Source organism: Theropithecus gelada, chromosome 2, assembly GCF_003255815.1.
Source record: "Theropithecus gelada isolate Dixy chromosome 2, Tgel_1.0, whole genome shotgun sequence".
Classification (NCBI taxonomy): Eukaryota; Metazoa; Chordata; class Mammalia; order Primates; family Cercopithecidae; genus Theropithecus; species Theropithecus gelada.
This window is the reverse complement of record NC_037669.1, coordinates 109,869,149-109,876,384: the sequence shown is the minus strand read 5'-3', so window position 1 is coordinate 109,876,384 and position 7,236 is coordinate 109,869,149. Positions and strand designations below refer to the sequence as shown.

At 35.3% G+C, this 7,236-nt stretch overlaps 1 pseudogene; it reads right to left on the bottom strand.

Annotated features, from left to right (window-relative positions):
- Positions 1-4,119: 4,119 nt before the first annotated feature.
- Positions 4,120-5,329, bottom strand: LOC112618556 (annotated as a pseudogene).
- Positions 5,330-7,236: the final 1,907 nt, after the last annotated feature.

Sequence of the window (7,236 nt, the reverse complement as noted above, 5' to 3'; positions counted from 1 at the left end):
ATGTTAGACATCATTAATCATTGAGAAAATGTAAATTAAAACCACAAAGACATACTATACATTTGCTAGAATTGCTACAATTCAAAAGAATGACAGTGTCAAGTCAAGACAGGGATGTAGAGCAACTGGATATCTCTAACATTATGAGTGAGAATGCAAAATAATATAGTTCATGTGAAAAATAGTTTAACAGTACCTATAAAGTTTAATATATTATATGAACCAGCAATCTCATTTGTAACCATCCAAAATAAGTAACAATATGTGACCACACAAAGACCTATGTGGAAATGTTTATGACAGCTTTATTCATAATAGCCAAAAACTAAAAACAGCAACATATAAACATACTGGTAAATGAAGAAACAAATTGTAGTACATCCATGCAATGCAACACTACTCACCAGTAAAAACGAACAACCCACGAATACATGTAACATGTATGAATTTCAAAGCACTGTGTTAACTGAAAGAAGCCAGACACAAAAGGCTACATACTTTATTGCCAATTATATGACATTCTGGAAAGACAACAGCATACAGAAAGAAATGAGATCCATGGAAGCTGGGGGTAAAAAGAGGGGATTGTGCAAAGAGGCATGAGGAAATTTTTAACGATAAAAATCTGTTAAAATTTTTAAAAAGACAAAGGCTAGAATAACCTTTGTAATGTTGGAATAAATTTGAAAAATAAAACACAGGTGGGGAGAGAAAAAGACAAATTAAGAGTTTCTTAGACACAGATCAGGGCAGGAGGGCAGATGGAAAAGAAGAGATACCTGATGACTAGAGGCTGAAAGGAGGTTCTTCGGAGAAGAGATGGTTCATGAAGCTTTTTCTGGAGAAATTCTGAGTTTTTGTGGGTAAAACTTTATTTTGTATCCCCAAAAATCTTCAGGAATAAAAGCAAATGTCTCATTGGCATTGGCTCTTTTGGATTTCTTGTGGATGCATTAAGGTTAGCTCCTGACTAAAACAGAGTTAGTTTATGCACATTAACATGGTTAGTCAATATCCTGCTTTTGTTTCAATGTCTCAGATCAAAAAGATCTTCAAGTCTAAGGTTGCTGAATTGGCCTGGCATTTTTAGCACGCATAATTCTGAAGAGAATGACCATTTTGAAAAGCTATAGTCTTTTATCCCCTTTTATATCAGGTTTATTTTATCAGAGAAATAAAAGTAGAGAGGTTTTACTCATTTCAGGGAATGCTTTAATAGTATTCTAATGTCTATTCTGATGATAAAAATGAAAAATTAGAGATAGGAGGAATTGCTAAGAGTGTTAACTACAGTGAAGACTGTTGAGACAAAGTGTACATGCAACAGATTTTGTTTTCAATTTTAGTTATTTTTCTTTTTTCCCCCTCACATTCACTTCATTTCTGGAAAGCAAGTCCTCTCCAAATCTGCTTGACACCAAGTCTTGAACACAGAATTACTTTCTTCTGTTTTATTAAAATAATGTTAGCACCTTTAATGCTAAAGTTTTTTTCTTGCTTCATTTGTAAACATAAATAAATACATAAAGTTATGTGTAATTGTATTAGTCCGTTTTCATGCTGCCGATAAAGACACACCTGAGACTGGGCAATATACAAAAGAAAGGGGTTTAATTGGACTTACAGTTCCACATGGCTGGGGGAGCCTCACAATCATGGCAGAAGGCAAGGAGAAGCAAGTCACATCTTACATGGATGGCTGCAGGCAAAGAGAGAGCTTGTGCAGGAAAACTCCCGCTTATAATAACCATCAGATCTTGTGAGACCTACTATCATGAGAACAGCATGGGAAAAACCTGCCCTCATGATTCAATTACCTCCCACCAGGTCCCTCCCACAACACATGGGAATTCAAGATGAGATTTGGGTGGGGACACAGCCAAATCATATCAGTAACTTTAGTAAATTTACAATTAATGTTTAGGCAAACTATACTTTTAATATTTCAAAATAAACATTTTTATTAACTCTAGTTTTGTACAAAATGATTACAAAGATATATACTAGATTATATAATTATATATAATACATAGTAAATATATACTAGATAACATATATCTAGTATATTATAAAACACACAGGTATATATTCCTTTGAAACATGTGTTATATAACTTCAATTATATCTACGCTTTTACTTTTTTATTTTGCTGGAGGGTAAATCTTTCTTTTGATATTTATCGTCCAAAGGATATTATATTGCTTTACATTCTCAACCCTCTGAACCTCACCCCACTCTACCTTTTTCTCTCCAAATAGCCATATTGTCTTTGGATACATCAAAGAAATCTGGATATACCATAAAGCTGATAGATGAGGAACATAAATAAGAGGCTCCAGAAACATGGCACCATAAGATTAACACAGGGACCACCAGTGACCCTCAAAAATAAGACTTCTTTTTTAAATTAAGATTTCCATAACAATTATTATGTTATAAATAATTATATCAAAAGCCATTTGAATTATTTTACTTATTTCTTTATTAATCCAATTTAATTTCATAACTCAATTACTTTAGAATGCTGATACTAGGAATTTGCAGTTGAAGAGATAGCACATTTCACCAAAAACAATCCGAGGCTTATGGTTTTTTACAAGCAAAGTTTTTGCATGAAATTTTATTAGTTCATTTTGTTGAATGTACCTTCTTGAATTTCAGGGGCCATTGGTCATGTGATAGAAAAATCTTTGACCATTGTGTTGTAGTCTTCATGAACAAATAATTTTATGTTTTTGTTAAGTATACTTATTGCTAAATGACATGTTTTTTTTTTTCTTTCCAACTTTTATTTTAGGTTCTAGAATACATGTGCAGGTTTGTTATATGAGTAAGTTGCATGTCTCTGGTCTAGTGTACAAATTACTTTGTCACCCAGGTAGTGAGCACAATACTAAATAGGTAGCTTTTCAATTCTCTTCCACATCCCATCCTCCACCCTCAGGTAGGCTCTGGTGTCTACTGTTCCTTTCTTTGTGTCCATGTGCACTCAATGTTTAGGTCCCACTAATAAGTGAGAACATGGAGTATTTGGTTTTCTGTTCTTGCGTTAATTTTTTTTAAACTGGATTGTAGAGTGGAAAACACGTTTATTAACATTCAAACTCCCCTCATACAAGGCCATATAAAAATTGTATAAGTATTTTGATTATACATTAGTCTACATTTTCTACATAATTACAATGATGTATAATATAATTTAGCTTTTCATAATACATTGTTTCAAGACATCATTAGTTCTGTTAAACATAAGTCACTTACTTTCAAATCCAATACTTGAATAATTTCCTCTGTGCATAGTTTAGCAGGGCTAATTAGCATAAGATGCCATTTATTAAGAGCTACATGATCTGAGCGTTAACAGTTGCTGAAGTTTGGTATTTTTATGCAGCATTTTCTTTTTGCTTTGATAACAATACCACAAAACTCTTAAGGATACTGAAATTTAGTAAGTAAAGTTCAGAGACATTACTTTAGTTATTGAATCAAATCTCCACATAACACTATAGTAATTAAAACGTTAAAAAAAAAAAAGTGTTGAAATCTGCACTGGTATAGACTGGTCCTGTCAGGATAAGACTCTTTGGAACAGAAAGGGAAAAGACTGCTTTGAACTTCTTTGTGCCGATAGGAGGAAAGACACTGAATTACCTTGTTGCCTCTCACTAATGATGGAAGGTCGGGTAAATGCCAGAACATATTCCAACTCAAAAACTCTAGGTAACTTTATGGAGGTAGAAGCTGCGTTATTTCATGCTAGGTAGCTGTAGCACTGACCTCACGTATAAAATGCAAAACACTTAAACACTGTGATCTAGGTCTTTATTGAAAGCTATACTGAAGACTTTTTGTTGTTGTTGTTGTTTTGGCTATACTTTCATTCCAAAAGAAGAGCTGAAATGATGCTTGAGTTACAGCACCAGTCTATTATTATTAGTGAAGAAGTACACTCTTGCAGATAAACACCAGATCAAAAGTCCTTTTTCAGCAATTTTATTAAATTGTAGAATACTAAAAAATAAGTTATTTCTATGGAAATCTTTGAAGGGAGTAAAAAAATCAAACTAAAGTATATACCTAAACATTTTAAAGGGAAATAAACCAATCATCTTCTGAAAGTCAAACAGTATTTGCTATGTTGTAATCCCATTCACTATTAGGCTGCAACTGGACCACAACATTATGTTCATTAGTTTCGTTTTCTTCATCACTACTGTTGGTATCTTCATTGTCATCTTCCTCATAGTCTAAAGATTTGGTCATATTCTGATGTGAGCGGGATTCTGACAAAGCCCCAAATGACTGGGCACTGACAGAAGCTAAAGGTCTAACTAAAGGAGTATGTTCTGTCACTTCATTTTATTCTTGACTACCATCTGTGTCAGAGTCTGAATTGCCTTGAGAAGGAACTTTTTGCTTGCACACTGGACAGATTTTTTTGGTTTTTAGTTAGTCAAGGGTCTACACACTTGCAGTGATAAGCATGGGAACAAGGAAGGATTCTGAGCTTGTCTCCATCTTCCTGCTCATCTGAACAAATGGCACATACATCATACTCATCTCCTTTCTTGAATTTAAGTATAGGGAGTTTCTTAAGTTGATCTTTATGAAGTCTGTTTCTTCTAGCTCTATGTCTATCCTGGAAAAAATTTGTGATCCAATAGAAATGAAAGCATATTTCCATAAAACAAATGTCCATGTCAGCTTTATTTGTAATAGCCAAAAACATGAAAATGACTATAAAGATGAGACAGATGCCCACTATGATAAGGAAGGCAATTAGGTAGCATTCCAAGGGAAGACTAAATTCTGGAATTAAGATAAGGTGGCCCCCTTTTTCATATGTGAATTCATCTTTCAGAGAATTAGCTGATGATTCACCAATAAAGACAGATGGAATGTCAGTTGTCTTTAGTACCTCAATGTCGTTGGATTCCATGCTAATGAGGTCAACAGAATCAACATCATGCTATGGCTGCTTTGTATTCTGCTCTCTGTACATTTAAAATCTTTGTATCAAAATTATAATCAAGTCTTCTGATTAACACAATGAAAGTGCCAGATGAATTATCTTTTACTGGTGGAGGCACTATGGGTTTACACACATTCTCTGGTTTTGAGTTAATCAAAAAACCCTTTAAACCTTCAGCTGGAAGTCTATAACCAAATCTTGCAGGAAGGTCATCAAATGTCTGAGATGTATTTTCAAAGTTAATGCTAAAATGTCTGCTTCTACAGGCAGTAGGTTTAAGAATGCAAAGAGCTGGACAGTCAAGATGGTGTAGACTTGTGTGACTGACAACATAAGCATCCCTGTGGAGAGCAGCATCTTGTTGTAAAATCACCTGGAAGTCCAGCCCTCGCAACACAAACAGTCTTGCCGGCCACGTTGCAGGAGAAGTCCCTACCTTGACTTCATGACTGAATATCCGCACTGACCCCACAGCCCGGAGTAGGAGCAGGGATGACAACACTTCTTGTGTTAATTTGTTAGGATAATGGCCTCTAGCTGCATCTTGCAAATGACATGATTTTATTCTTTTTTATGGCTGTGTAGCATTCCATGGTGCTTATGTACCACATTTTCTTTATCCAGTCCCCCACTGATGGGCATCTAGGTGGATTCCATGCCTGTGCTTTTGTGCATAGTGCTGCAATAAGAACATGCCTGTGTCTTTTTGATAGAACAGTTTATATTCCTTTGGGTATATACCCAAATATTGGATTGTTGGGTCAAATGGAAATTCTGCTTTGAGCTCTTTGAAAATTCACCAAACTGTTTTCCAAAGTGGCTAGGAACTAATTTACATTCTCATTAGTAGTGTATAAACTTTCCCATTTCACTGCAAACTCACCAACATCTGTAATTTTTTGACTTTTTAGTAAGAGCCATTCTGACTGGTGTAAGATGGTATCTCACTGTGGTTCTGATTTTCATTTCTCTGATGATTAGTGATGTTGAGCATTTTTTCATATGGTTGGCCACATGTATGTCTTTTGAGAAGTGTCTGTCCATGTCCTTTGCCCTTTTTTTTTTTTTTTTTTTTTGAGATGGAGTCTCGTTCTGCCAGGGTGGAGTGCAGTGGTGCAATCTCGGCTCATTGCAAGCTCCGCCTCCCAGGTTCATGCCATTCTCCTTCCGCAGCCTCCCAAGTAGCTGGGACTACAGGTGCATGCCACCCTGCCAGGCTAATTTTTTGTATTTTTAGTAGAGATGGGGTTTCACCATGTTAGTCAGGATGGTCTCGATCTCCTGACCTTGTGATCTGCCTGCCTTGGCCTCCCAAAGTGCTGGGATTACAGGCGTGAGCTGCAGTGCCTGGCCCCATTTTTTAACACGACTGTTTTTTGGCTTGTTGATTTGTTTAAGTTCCTTATGGATTCTGAATATTATACCTTTGTCAGAGGAATAGTTTGCAAATATTTTCTCCCATTCTGTAGGTTATCTGTTTATTTTATTAATAGTTTCTTTTGCTGTACAAAAACTCTTTAGTTTAATTAGGTCCCACGTGTCAATTTTTGGTTTTGTTGCAATTGCTTTTGGAGTCTTTATCATGAAATCTTTGCAAGGATCTATGTCCAGAATGGTATTTCCTAGGTTTTCTTCTAGAATTTTTGCAGCTTTATGTTTTACATTTAAGTCTTTAATCCATCTTGAGTTAATTTTTATATATAATGTAAGGAAGGTGTCCCATTTTTATCTTCTGCATATGGCTAGCCTGTTATCCCAGCATTTATTGACCAGGAACTCCTTTCTCCATTGCTTATTGTTGTCATTTCTGTCGAAGATCAGATCATTGTAGGTACATAGCTTTATTTCCGGGTCCTCACACTTGTTTCTTTGGTCTATGCCTCTGTTTTTGTACCATTACCATGCTATTCTGATTACTGTAGCTTTATAGTATACTTTGATATCAGGGAGTGTGATGCCTTTGGTTTTAGTTTTGTTTTTTGGTTTTTCATGTTTTTTTTTTTTTCTTGGAATTGCTTTGGCTATTCAGGCTCTTTTTTGGTTCTATGTGTATTTTGGAATAGTTTTTTCTAATTCTGTAAAAAATGTCATTGGTAGTCTAACAGGAATAGCATTGAACTGTACATTGCTTTGGACAATGTATTAGTCCATTTTCATTCTACTGATAAAGACATATCTGAGACTGAGTAATTTATAAAGAAAAAGAGGTTTAACGGACTCAGAGTTCTACATGGCTAGAGAGGCCTCACAATTATGGGAGAAGG